General features: G+C 44.8%; 1 protein-coding gene and 1 long non-coding RNA gene across 2 annotated transcripts in view; one reads left to right on the forward strand and one right to left on the reverse strand.

Moving 5' to 3' along the window:
- LOC115086862 overlaps positions 1-1,614 on the reverse strand; it is a 65,188-nt gene extending 63,574 nt beyond the window's left edge. Inside the window, exon 1 of the long non-coding RNA XR_003855352.1 lies at positions 1,489-1,614. This is a non-coding gene — a long non-coding RNA (uncharacterized LOC115086862). The remainder of the gene's footprint in view (positions 1-1,488) is intronic.
- KCNH1 (potassium voltage-gated channel subfamily H member 1) overlaps positions 1-13,317 on the forward strand; it is a 734,951-nt gene that overhangs the window by 18,468 nt on the left and 703,166 nt on the right. The gene's annotated exons all lie outside the window — the stretch shown is intronic.

The raw sequence follows: 13,317 nt of genomic DNA on the forward strand, positions 1-13,317 counted from the left end.
TTCCGCTTTCCCCCCCCCCGGTCAGTCTGGTTATTTGAAGAATGAGCTAATAACCTTTTAGTTAGATAAAGAAGGAGAAACTGCCCTGCTTGCTGGTATGAGAGGACTGGGTATCATGTGCATGAAATGAGGAATGGTAGGTTTTCTGCTATAGTGAAGAACCTTAGGGTTACTGTTTTGTTTGAGAGTTACAGAATAAGTATAAATCTATGGCAGAGCGTGGTGCTTGCCTGCTGCGGGTGAAGAACTTGTGAGAGGTGAAAAGGAATGCGTATGATGTATCCTCTGCCAGGAATGATGAGGTGATGAGTTGTGGGAGTTCTTAGACAACATATCCTAAATATGTTGAGATGCAAGGAGCAGGAGACAAGGGTGAATGAAGATGTGAGGCACGAGGGGACGCTGCTAGAAGAGATGAATGCAATTAAATTGCCCAGGAATGTTTCAGAATCTGGCAAAGGTTTTTTTTTTATTTCTTTCTTGTATTTTTTGTATTTCTTTCTTGTATTTTATATATTGCCCATTTGTTGTAGAAATCCTTGGAGAGGTCTCCCTCAGAGTTGTTTATCCTATGTCTTCTTGAATTCAGATACTGTTCCATGTATCCACCACTCTCTGTAAAGAAATATTTACTTAGATTACTCCTGAGTCTGACCCCCTTTCACCTTCATCCCATGAATCCTCATTCTAGAGTCTCCTTTGCTTTGAAAGAGGTCTATCTCCTCTGCATGGAAACCTTGGAGGTATTTAAACATCTCTATCATATCTCCAGAATTGCATCTTCAAAAGGATATAAACTGAAGTCAGTCCAGAGGGTGGCTAGTATAATGGTCAGTTATTTTCATTGTGAAGCATATGAGACAGACTTGAAGATCTAAATATGTATACCCTAGAGCAGGGGTTCTTCACCCAGTCCTCAGGAAACCCGTAGCCAGTCAGATTTGCAGGATATCCACGATGAATATGTGTGAGAGAGATTTGAATGCACTGCCTCCGTCGCATGCATATTTATCTAGTGCATGTTCATCGTGGATATCTGAAAACCTAACTGGCTAGGTGTGTCCCGAGCACCGGGCTGAGAACCATTGCTTTAGAGGAAAGGCAGGATGAGGGAGATATGCTAGAAACATTTAAATACCTGCAAGGTTTCCATGCACAGGAGATGGGCCTCTTTTAAAGGAAAGAAGCTCTAGAATCAGGGGGCCATGGGATGAGGGTGAAAGGAGGGAAGACTCAGGAGTCGTGTAAGGAAATATTTCTTTAGAGAGAAGATAGTGCAGGGGTGGTCAACTCTGGTCCTCGAGAGCCACAAACAGGTCAGGTTTTTAGGATATCCACAGTGAGTATGCATGAGATAGATTTGGCCTTCAATAAAGGCAGTGCAAGTGAAAGAGGCTGCAAAGCCTTGCTTTCAGTACTCTCACTGTGAATCCTGTACTTAAGCTGCATTTCTAGAGACCCAAGTCTGATGCGCTTTCCACCACTTACTGTGTCACTTCCCGCAAGTCATCTAACCCCTTGTGCTCTAACTTAGAGCCAGATGTGGAGAACCGTTTAGAACATAGTAACGTTATTCTGTTGCTGTGCACTAATGGGGTTTTTCCAGTCTGCATCTGTTGGGAGAAAAAAAAAAGGTTTAGTACATCTGGCCCTTAGATTGTTCTTTAGAGCAGTGGTTCTCAACCTTTTTTCTGTTGGGATACCCCTGATAGACAGTTCTCACATGTATGACACACTGAACACATGACAGTCACAAGGCTAAATGTAAATGTACACTTTGCACCCAACCCAACCCTCAGCAATGGGTATAAAGCAGAACTAGAACATTCCCTGTACAACTCATCATACCAAAAAAGATATTGTGGTGTTATCTCAATAACAGCAACACAAACTCCCTCTACTACCAGGCACAATAGCCCTCCTTATAAAAAGACAGCAGTTCACCACCAATGCATGTTCTATTGAGAAAACACACCTCACCTCAGTCTCACACACATACAGAGAGAACGGACCTTCACCAAGTTCAGAAAGACCATAAATTACAAATATGGAGACAGAAACTGGAATGGAATCCCAAAAGAGCCACTCTGCATGGAGAAATGGAAACAAATATATATATAGTACCTAACAGACTCCCAGGATCTGCAATAATGCACTCAAAATAATCCATACAAAGTTACACTTGTATTATGGAACACACTCAAACAGTAACAACCCTGCCTATGAAAAGGCAACATTACAAATATTAAATCAGGCCATAAACACCAATACACCTCCAGTTAGGAAAACAGAACAAGCCAAGCTGCTACAGATCCCCACACAGAAATAATTGTAAAACTATACTAATAAATGTTTCAAAACAGCTGATGAACAGAACATCTAACAACTGAATACAATTAAAAACTCTTAACATTATTAAAAATTCTCCAAATACTAATAAAATATTTCAAAACAGCAGACGCATCACATAATACCCAATAATTAAAATGGCAGTCAATCAAGAAAAATGAACTTAAAAAGCCACCTTAACTTACCCTCTTCCAGCAACTCTCCTACTCCTTTCCCTTGCAGGCTATTAGCCCACATCAGAAATGCTCCGATGCTGCAGCTACTGCTGCTGCTTTCCAATGCAGCATGGCCTTTTCTTCCTGCACGCCCCACTATACATGCTGTCGTGTGTACACACACACATACACATACACACATACATACACACACACTCACTCACTCACATTCTCTCTCTCCCTCTCTTTCTCTCTCTCTCTCTCTCTCTCTTCCTCATGCCAAGGCCTCTCTTCAGTTTTCCTTTCTCTGCCTCCAGCGGCTCTACCAGGGCCTCTCTCTCGCCTTTATTTCTTCAGGTGCTGGCCCTCTCTCTCCTTCCTTTCTTTCTTTGGCTGCAGTGGCCCCCTGTGGGTCTTGCCCTACCACCGCTGCCTCCACCCTCCAGCTGGTTCGACCCTATCCCTTCCCTCTCATTCACCCTTCTCCCCACTCCACACCCTTCTCTTTGCTCCATCTCTTTCCCTTCCCCTCTCACAGCACCCTTCATTCACTCTTTTCCCCTCCCGTCCACTTCACTCATCCCTTGCTTCCCCTCATTTCTCCCTCTACTCTCTCATCTCAACCTCCCTCCTCCCTTCTCGTCCTTGCTTGCTTGGTCTAGCCAGGTCTTCTTTGGTGTGACCTTGCCTCCCAGTCAGTGACTGTGCTCCTGCGTTACCCAATTGTTCTTTTTTGATGCATGAGGCTTGGCCTCTCTGTTGCACACCCGGGAGTGGTTCACCTAATGCCACTTTCCCTTCCTTCCCTCATTAATCCACAGCTTCTTACCCTTTCCACTTACTCACATCCTCTTCCCTTTTCCTTCCATCCCCTCTCACCTCATCCACAGCCCCTTCCCTCTCCTTCAGCCCTCCTCCACTCCTGGCAAGCTTTTGCTCTGCAGACAGAGGGTGGAAACTCAGCCAGTGCACCATTTTTCTTTTTTCCGGAGGAGCCTGGTCCGTCATCAAATCACGCTGCCGCACCCGCAGTCAGCCAATCGCGCCGTCCTCGTCCTGCCAGTGGGGGTGGGAACCTCACCGGCAAATCGATAAACTGTGCCATCTTTTTATTACTGGTGGGGGTGGGACATCCGTAAACCAAGCTGCTTGCTTCCATGAACACTGCTGCCGTTCCCCTCCGGGCTTGAATGTGCTGATAGCCCGGGCAGGAACGGCAGCGGTGTTCATCAAAGAAATGGGTGCTTCTCGTTGGGGTGGAGAAGAGGGAGGGAAGAGCAGCGGGAGAACAGGAAGTGCGTGACACACCTGCCGGTGCTTGTTACAACACACCGGTTGAAACTCGCTGCTTTAGAGAGAGGACATTTTTACCTTGTGGGTTATCTAGAATAGGTTTGCTCAAATACAGACAATTCAGCTAAAGTCAGACACAAGAATATCTGAGGTAAAAACTATTCTTAGGGTCTTCTTTGTATGTCAGTAAAGGCTTCTAAGGTCAAATTCTGCTCTTGGCCATGGCATACATTAATCTATCTCATTTCATTTTCTTATCCCCTCATATTGCATTTTCAAATATGCTTCCCTCAGCCTCACCCCCCCACCCGTGCTCTGCTAACTGCATTACACTGCTAGCTATCATCAACTATGACTATTTTAGGATGACTCAGGGCAGTTCATTCACAATAAACTAATGAGATCACTGCAAACTTCATGAACCTCAAATAGGCAAAAATTAAATTCTAGACTTATTCCATGCAAATTGAATACATATAGCACTGTTAGCTCAAGTTTCTCTTATGTTTTGGTACTTTCTATAAGGGATTTCTTTTAATTAGACTAAAAATACATTTTTTTGTACTTAGGGCCAGATGTACTAAGCATTTTCTCCATAGATACAAAAGATGGGAGAAAACCCTTAGTATATCTGGGCCTTAGTCTGTATTCAGGGGGACGCTTTATAAATTATTCAGTTTTTACAAAAACAGCTTTTTTTCTATCTATATTGTTTTGTGTCCCAAAAACAAAGAAACAGACATGTAAGCATACTGGTAAAAGAATATGCTTAAAAGAAGTAAGATATTTTTAGGATATATGTGCTTGTGTACATCTACTGCATAAACAATATGTTTAAACGGCCTAGGAAAGTTGGTGAGAAATGATTATGTCGGAAAATACAGTATTAAATGGTATCATTTCCCATCCTTATCTAATTCATTGTTTCTTATTTGTGAGTCTAGCATTTTTAATAGTTTATTAAGATTTCAGGAAATATGACATTATTGTTACTGCCAATTAACTCTTATTATTACTAGTTGAAAATATTTTGTTGCCCAAAAAAATTCTAAAATTTTATGGCATGCTAATCCATTTCTGTACTAACTGTTGAAAAAGATATTGAAAAATTAGCCTGTGTGATACTGTAAGTTTAGGGGTGCAGGGACCTGTCTGCTACAGAACACTTCCAGTTCACCTAGCACTTTACTTCATGATCCTGAGTTCAGGAAAAAGACAACATGTTCTCCTCTGAAATAGACTTTTATTTATCAGATTTGGCAGGATTTAGCATTTAGAAGATAACAATTCCTGTCTCTAACATCCTGGCCATTAAGAAACTTCTATAACATGGGTGGTTTCAAACTTGCCATAAACCTTAGCCTGCTTAATAGATTAATACTTATGACTAACTGGTCCCAACCTCAGGCGATCTCTGTTTACCTCTGAAGCAGGCTCTGGCTGGAGTGCAGGAGAATGTGGGGAGGGGAGAAGACTTGCTTCTGGTCTGGTACTGGCAGAGCTACCGGCTGTCTGGGGACTTGCTTCTGGTCCCGTACTGGCAGATCTGCTCTTGGCTCACCATTGCCTCGGCTCCCCATCGCTTCAGGCTCCATCCCACCATCAGACCCTGGGCAGGCCTCTCCTCTCTCCGGTCTCCTGGCCATACCGTAGTCTTCTCCCTCTTTGATAGCAGGGAGTGTGGTGCTGCTTCGGGTCCGTTCTTTCTTTCAGGGTTACTTCCTTCTCCTTATCTGCCCCCCCCCCCCTCATACTTTCCAGCTGCTAAATATGCATAAGCTCATGCATAATCATGTGGTGGGTGGAAGGTCTTTGCTGCATTGCAGGACTTTTCCCCTTCCCCATTTCTTCGGGGGGGGGGGGGTCCTGCCATGTCTTGGATCGAGGCCATTGAATCACTTGAACTCAGGATCTCTGCCCCCCATCAAGCTATATGTCAGCTTCAGTATTTTCTCTGTCTCAGACTGCCCCCCCCCCTTCCAAGAGTGGGGTCCTTCTGACCTCTGGACTTGTCTTGGCCAGTCCATGACTCCTGCTTATGAGCTTAAGTTGTTGCATTGTCCCTCTGCCTTGGTTTTGTTTACACAGGAGCATACAAGCAGACAGATCTTGATAGCATCCTTCAGTTTAAAGTTCTCATCAGGGCAAAGGTTTTTTTTCTTAGTTGTGACAGTGTTTTTGGGGTCCTGTCAGCATGCTTGTCTACCTCTTTCTTGGCTATTATGATTCCTATTTTAGTGCTTTCAGTGGTAAAACATGGGATAGTTAAAGAGGTTTATTATACCACAGTATTATACTGGTGGGAGGGCCGAAATATTGTGGCGGGGGGGGGGGGGGGGGGAGAGTGGTCCTGCGATATTTTGTCACTCCCCAAGAAAATATCATAGCGCTATCGCCACATTATTTTTCTCATGGAAAAACTCTGCAATAAAAACTAACACGGCAGTGTCCAAAAAAATCACACTATGATGACTCACTTCACATGGGTCACCATCGTTTTAAAGGGCCAATCAGCCTGAAACCCCTGCCTCTCAGAGCCGAAAACCCCCCAGGATTCAAGCAAGACCCCCGCCTACCCCACCCCTCAGAGGCAGCCTAGCAGGGCCTAAAATTTAAAAAATCTAAAAATTTCTCGTGGTAACACTCTGCCCCCTTCTCAAACCCCTCCTCTTTGATCAGAAATTACCCCATCCCAACCAAAGACCCCCCCCCATATCAAAAACAACCCTCACCCCAGTAGCAGGCCTCCCCACCCCCACATATACCATGACAGGGGCAGTGGCCAGCTGGCACCATCTAGGAGAATGGCATTGACTGGGCCAGAGCTAGGAGGCTCTCCGGTCCATCGCTGGACTACCAGGGACTCTTAGGTACAAGGGGCTCTCGTAGATCCCCAGGATCTTTTTTTCCATGTAAGGGTGTTGGGAGGGATGGAGGCCCCCTCTAGACACCAGGGATTACAGTGTATGTTGGGGTGTGGGGGCTGGAGGGTGCCAGCTACTGGGGGGGGGGGGGGGTTGTTTTTGATAAGTTGATAAGTTTTGATCAAAAGGGAAAGGTTTAGGAAGGGGCAGGATGTTGCCATGCAAGTAATTTTTAAAAAATTGTATTTTACATTTTTTTGGCTGCGCTGCCTCTAGAGGTAGTGGAAGTGTGATAGGAGGGGTCTCGCAAAACTCCCAGAAGGATTTGGACTCATTGTAGGTGGGGGGGGGGGGGGGGCGGGGATTGTTTTGGGGCCACAAGGTCCTTTAAGAAGCAATCCGGGGACATTGAGATGTGCTTTAGCATCCCGATGTCCCCAGGACTGGATAAATACAACTCCTTGAAATGCGTTAAAATAAAGTGGCTGTTTTTTTTTTTTTTTTTAGGCTGGCCGTGTAATTTTGTTTGCATTAGATTACCTATGTATTAGCTGCTTTTCATGCATTAGTTAATTTTGTGCATGCAAATACAGACAAAGCAGCCAATTTCAATAGGGGGTGGATTGTTTGGGGAAAAACGCATTGCATTGCCGTGATGGGGCTTGATTTTCAAAAGCATTCACATGCTTAAAACTGGGTTTTACATGTTTAAATGCACTTTAGCTGTGTAAGTGGGCTTTTGAAAATTGACACAAAAAGTTGCCATTGAATTGTTAATAGGTTTTGCCTGCATTAAATGCACTTAGCCCAGGTTAATGGCTTTTGAAAATTGCTACACTAGTAGGTTAGATTTATATGTGTAACTACTTTGAAAAGTCACCTGTTATTACAGCTTAATAAATCTACCTATAAGTTTGCACCCAAGGTAATGACGGAAGGTAAAGTCATTCGCTCAAGACTCCCAACGAGGGGCACTGGGATTGTAACCGTGGCTTCCCTGATTTTCAGCGCACTCCTTTAACCACTAGACTACTCCTCCTCCTTCCTCTGCTAATATGCCGAAACGGCTGGCCACATAGAGAGGCCGCATGTCCTGCATCACATGCATCCAGAGGAAGATTTTCATAGTGCTTTCCTCAGCAAACTTTGAGCTTTCTGCATACCGCTGAACTCGCTGCTTTCCACTGTCCACCCAAGCTCTTGGAGGAGGAGGAGGATGTCCTGCTGGACTTTCCAGTATCATTTTGAATTACAATTTTTTAATCTCCTTTAATAGCTTTTGGGCAACTTCTGTGCTATCTTTTTTTTTTTTTTTTTTTTTATTGAGGTGTATTGTTTTCTCTCTCATTAGTCTTTCTCGTTAGACGTTTTTGGTTCATTGGACCACGTCTGAAATCTGCAGCCTGGTATCGTTTTTATTTTCTTCTCAGTGCACCTTGTCCTTAGATTTGTAATGAAGTGCAAACCTTTCCTCGGTTTGTCTCTCAGAGCAAGCTAGAGGAAGTTTTGCTCCCCCCCGTGGCTAAAGGGGAGGGGCGCCAGAGATGGCAACAAGAGCTTCTGTCATAGTTGTTGACACCAACGAAACAATATGGTTAAGCAAAGATACTTCTTTGGTACCTCCCCCAATATATAATTTTAACATTTCCTAAACATCGATAAAATATTTCAAAACCGCAGACACATCAGATAACACCCAATAATTAAAACTAATAAGGATTTTAAAAATCTCCCGCTCTCCATATCTGTTATCCTAAGATTGTTGTAGACTGGAAGCACGCATACACACACACACACAATATGCTCCCTCTCTCTCATACACACACATACATGCTTGGTGAGAGACAGAGGGAGCATGTATGTGTGTGAGATACACATACACTTTGTCTGTATATCTCTCTCATACACACACTTCCTCCATCTCTCTCTCTATCTCTCTCACACACACACACACACACACACACACTATGCTCCCTCTCTCTCATACATAGACACACATACATGCTTGGTGACAGACAGAGGGAGCATGTGTGTGTGTGAGATACACATACACTTTCTCTGTATCTCACACACACACACACACACACACGCTTTGTCTCTCTCACATGCCAACACACACACACATGCTTCCTCTATCTCTATCTCTGTCTCTCTCTTATTTGCACACATGCAGACAAAAACTGAACTGGAAACCACAAGCCAGATTCTGTATGCAGTGACACAATTGAAAAGTGGAAAAGCAAAAAATCACTATTCCTGAAAATAGTACAATCAAGAAATATAAATCAATCAGAATAGTAAAACCCTACTAAAAAATATACATTTCAAAACAGCTGATGAATAGAATAATAATCAATAATAAGAAGCTCCTATACACATTTTTTAAAAAATCTCTAAACATTGATAAAATATTTCAAAACAGCAGACATCAGATAACACCCAGTAATTAAAACTAATAAGGATTTTAAAAATCCCCCACTCTCCATATCTATCACACTGAGATTTTTGTGAACTGGGGGTAACACACACACACAGAGACACAAACAAAATATGCTCCCTCTCTCTCTCACACACATACACGTTTGATAAGAGACAGAGGGAGCTTGAGTATGGTGTGTGTGTTTGTGTGAAAGAGACAGACACACACGTTTTCTCCATCTCTCACACATACACGCTTCCTCTGTATCTCTCACACACGATGCCTGTCTCACTCAGGCACACATACATATGCTTCCTCTCTCTCACTCCCACCCCCGCACACAGGCACCTTCTCAAACACGCCTACAGGCACCCTTTCATATACACACACAGGCACCCTCTCATATATATATACACAGGCACACACACATTCATTCTTGTATACACTTACCATCTCATGCACACACACACACATGCCCACACAAACAGGCTGTCACTCATTCACACAAGCTCACACACATAATGGTCTCATGTTGTCTTCAGGACGTGGCGGGGTGAGCTCCACCATGGCCCAACTGCCTCCTGTTATCTTTGGGCCGTACAGCCCACCGATTTTCCTACTTGGGGGGGAGGGAGCGGAAGCTGTGCGTGAGCGAGTGCCTCTTCCTTCCTCCCCCCCCCCCCGAAATGGGGGCGGTCCCACTCCCAGCCATTTATCTAAAGCAGCAATGTACTGTTTCCTTGGTGGCAGCAACTTAAAAAAAATATATTCAGCGCCTGGCCTGCAGCTGCTGGCCACAAGCAAAAGGCGCTGTCCCTCCCCTGCACAGGTTTTCTGCGACTATGCAGTTCCGTGCTTGGAGCAGGACCTTGAGTGTATGGCCAGCAGTTGTAGGCCCAGTGCTAAATTTCTTTTTTTTAAGTTTCTGCCACTGCTGCCATGGGATCAGGATACTGCTATTTTAGGTAAGCTGCTGGGAAGCAGGCCTGGATAAGAGGCATAGCAGCAGGCAGTGCAACATTGCCTATCAAAATTTGGTGCCAGAGGCAGTTGCCAGTATTAACTGTGCCTAAATCTGTGCCTGAGCGGAATTTAAGAAAGTTTTAGATAAGTTCCCAAAGGAAAAGTTTTTTTAACGATTATTAACTAGATGACTCTGGGAAACCCACTACTTAAAAGACAGGAAACAGAGAGTAGGATTAAATGGTCAGTTTTCTTAGTGGAAAAAGGTAAACAGTGGAGTGCCTCAGAGATTTGTGCGTGGACCAGTGCTTTTCAATATATTTATAAATGATCTGGAAAGAGGTACGATGAGTGATGTGATCAGATTAGCAGATGACAAATTTATTCAGAGTAGTTAAATCACAAGTGAATTGTGATAAATTGCAGGAGGCCCTTGCAAAGCTGGAAGATTGGGCGTCCATATGGCAGGTGAAATATAATGTGGACAAATGCAAGGTGTTGCATATAGGGAAAAATAATCCACGCTGTAGCTACAAGATGTTAGGTTCCATTTTAGGAACTACCACCCAGGAAAAAGATCTAGGCATCTTAGTGGATAATATATTGAAATTGTCGGCTCAGTGTGCTTCAGCAGTCAAAAAAGCAAATAGAATGTTAAGAATTATTAGGAGGGAATGGTTAATAAAACGGAAAATGTCATAATGCCTGTGTATCATGCTACGGTGAGACTGCACAATTCTAATCACCACATCTCAAAAAAGATATAGTTGCACTGGAGAAGGTACAGAGAAGGGTGACCGAAGTGATAAAGGGGATGGAACAGCTCCCCTGTGAGGAAAGGTTGAAGAGGTTAGGGCTGTTCAGCTTGGAGAAGAGATGGCTGAGGGGGGATATGATAGAGGTCTACAAAATCGTGAAAGGAATTGAACAGGTAAATGTGAAACAATTATTTACTCTTTTGGATAATACAAGGACCAGGGGGGGGGGGGCACTCCATGAAGTTACCAAGTAGCACATTTTAAATGAATTGGAGAAAGATCTTTTTCTCTCAACACACAATTAAGCTCTGGAATTTGTTGCCAGAAGATGTGATTAAGGCAGTTACTGTAGCTGGGTTTAAAAAGGATTGGATAAGTTCTTGGAGGGGAACTCCATAAACTGCTATTAATCAATAGGGAACAGCCACTGCTTGTTTCCGGTATTAGTAGCATGGGATCTATTTATTGTTTGGGTACTTGCCAGGTACTTGTGACTTGGATTGGCCACTGTTGGAGACAGGATACTGGGCTTGATGGAACCTTGGTCTGACCCAATATGGCATATCTTACGTTCTTATGTTCTTATTGCTGGGAATGAGCAAAGAAATTGGATCTACTTTTGCAATGAAGAAACGATGCTGGGCTTGATGGACCTTGGTGTGACCCAGCATGTTACTACTTATGTTCTTAATAGTCTCAACTGAGACATTTCTTTACACAGTTTGGCTTTCAGGCTTCTGTAGTTCCATGGGAATGGGCTCAGACTCTGAGATGGAGAGATAGAAGACTGAGAACCGGGAGTGCCACCATCTCCTGCTGAGTTGGGTCCTGCATGGTACCTCAGAACCTACAGAGGGACAGTGCAGAGAGGTCAGAGGTAACAGAAATGGGATTGCAACCTCCTCCTGCCGAGCAAGGCTCTGCATCAGAGACTGCCACCATGGCTTAAGTGCTAGGGGTTCATTTTCAGGGTGGGGGAGGGGTACAAAATGGAGACTGTGATGGAAACTGTGAGGTACAAGGGAAAGAAACTGAGTTGTACAATCTGTTGGTGAATGAGTAAGAGGTACAGGGTGATCAAGAATGAGCTATTCAAATAACTATATAACACTCTTCTTCTGGCTCCATCAAAGCCTTTACTTACCAGCTGCCAATGCATATTACATCCTAGTGCAATTGGAACATATAAGTGCCGATTATTATTTTTTTGCATTTGTAGAAATTGTAGGAGAAAATCTGATTCTTTCCTAGCCTTTAGTAATTGGCACCATATGGGGCTTGCTCTACTTGCAGCTACTCTGAAAATGTCTTCACTGTCATGAGACATTAACAAGGTTCTAACACAGCTGGTGAAAGTTCCACTTGAGCCTCTCAGTTCTTGTGAATTTAACCTGAAAGGTAATATGTTTTGGTAGTTGTAGTTTTACTAAGGTCTAGCTCTTGGAGTCTATGAGTGCCAGACCTTAGTAAAATATCATTCTTGCTCTTGAATTCACAAGAATAAGTTGGTGCTTTACACCCATACTGTTGCGCCCCTGCCCGCGCTTCACGCAGACAGGGCCTTACCTCCACAGCCTGTCCTGCTTCCGACGTTGCTCCTCGCGGCCCAGAGGCCACAGCTGAAGCCAGGGCCTCGCCTGAGGCCGCCGACGCCGGGCGCTCCCATGGCCCGGCCACCATATTGCTGGCACTGCAGGAGCCGTATCGGGTCCTCGCTTTGCCCAGAGGCCGACTCCTCCGTCGGGGCCTGCCTGCGGCCCAGTCCTCTCCTCTCTGATGACGTCGGCGATATCCTGCCGCATCAGGGCTTGCCCGGAGGCCTGCTTCCTCTGCTCCGCCTCCTCCCTGCACAGCGGCAGGGATGCCGCTGTCCAGGGTCCTGAGCTTCCTGTTCCTGCTCCCGCGGCTCTTTTCCCTTCTTGCAGGGACAGAGAGGTGTGGTCCTCTTAGCAGCTCCTCCCAGGGAGTTGTCCTCTCAGCCCTATAAGAGGGCCCTGCTTCATTCCAGCTTTGTCTTCGCATCAGCTCAGATGCTCCTGAAGACGTCTCTTCATCTGATTTTTTGTTCCTGAGTCCTGATCCTTATGTCTGTTCCTGAGTTTGGATCCCGATGTCTGCTCCAAGTCCAGACGTCCGTGAGTCCTGATCCGGATGTCCGTGAGTCCAGCTCCTGAGGTCTGCTCCTAGCCGGATGTCCGTGAGTCCAGCTCCTGATGTCTGTTCCAAGTCCGGATGTCCATGAGTCCAGCTCCTGATGTCTGTTCCAAGTCCGGATGCCCGTGAGTCCAGATCCTGAGGTCCGTTCCAAGTCCGGATGTCCGTAAGTCCTGATCCTGATATCCGTTCCAAGAAGTCCCATGTTTCAAGTCCTGCAGCTTATTCCAAGTCCTGCAGTCCGTTCCAAGAAGTTCCATGTTCCAAGTCCTGCAGTCTGTTCCAAGTTCGGAAATCCATTTCAAGATGTTCCTAGATGTTCCAAGTTCCTAGTTCCAAGAGGCCAATGAGTCCTCGTCCTG

Source organism: Rhinatrema bivittatum, chromosome 3 (genome assembly GCF_901001135.1).
Source record: "Rhinatrema bivittatum chromosome 3, aRhiBiv1.1, whole genome shotgun sequence".
Taxonomy (NCBI): domain Eukaryota; kingdom Metazoa; phylum Chordata; class Amphibia; order Gymnophiona; family Rhinatrematidae; genus Rhinatrema; species Rhinatrema bivittatum.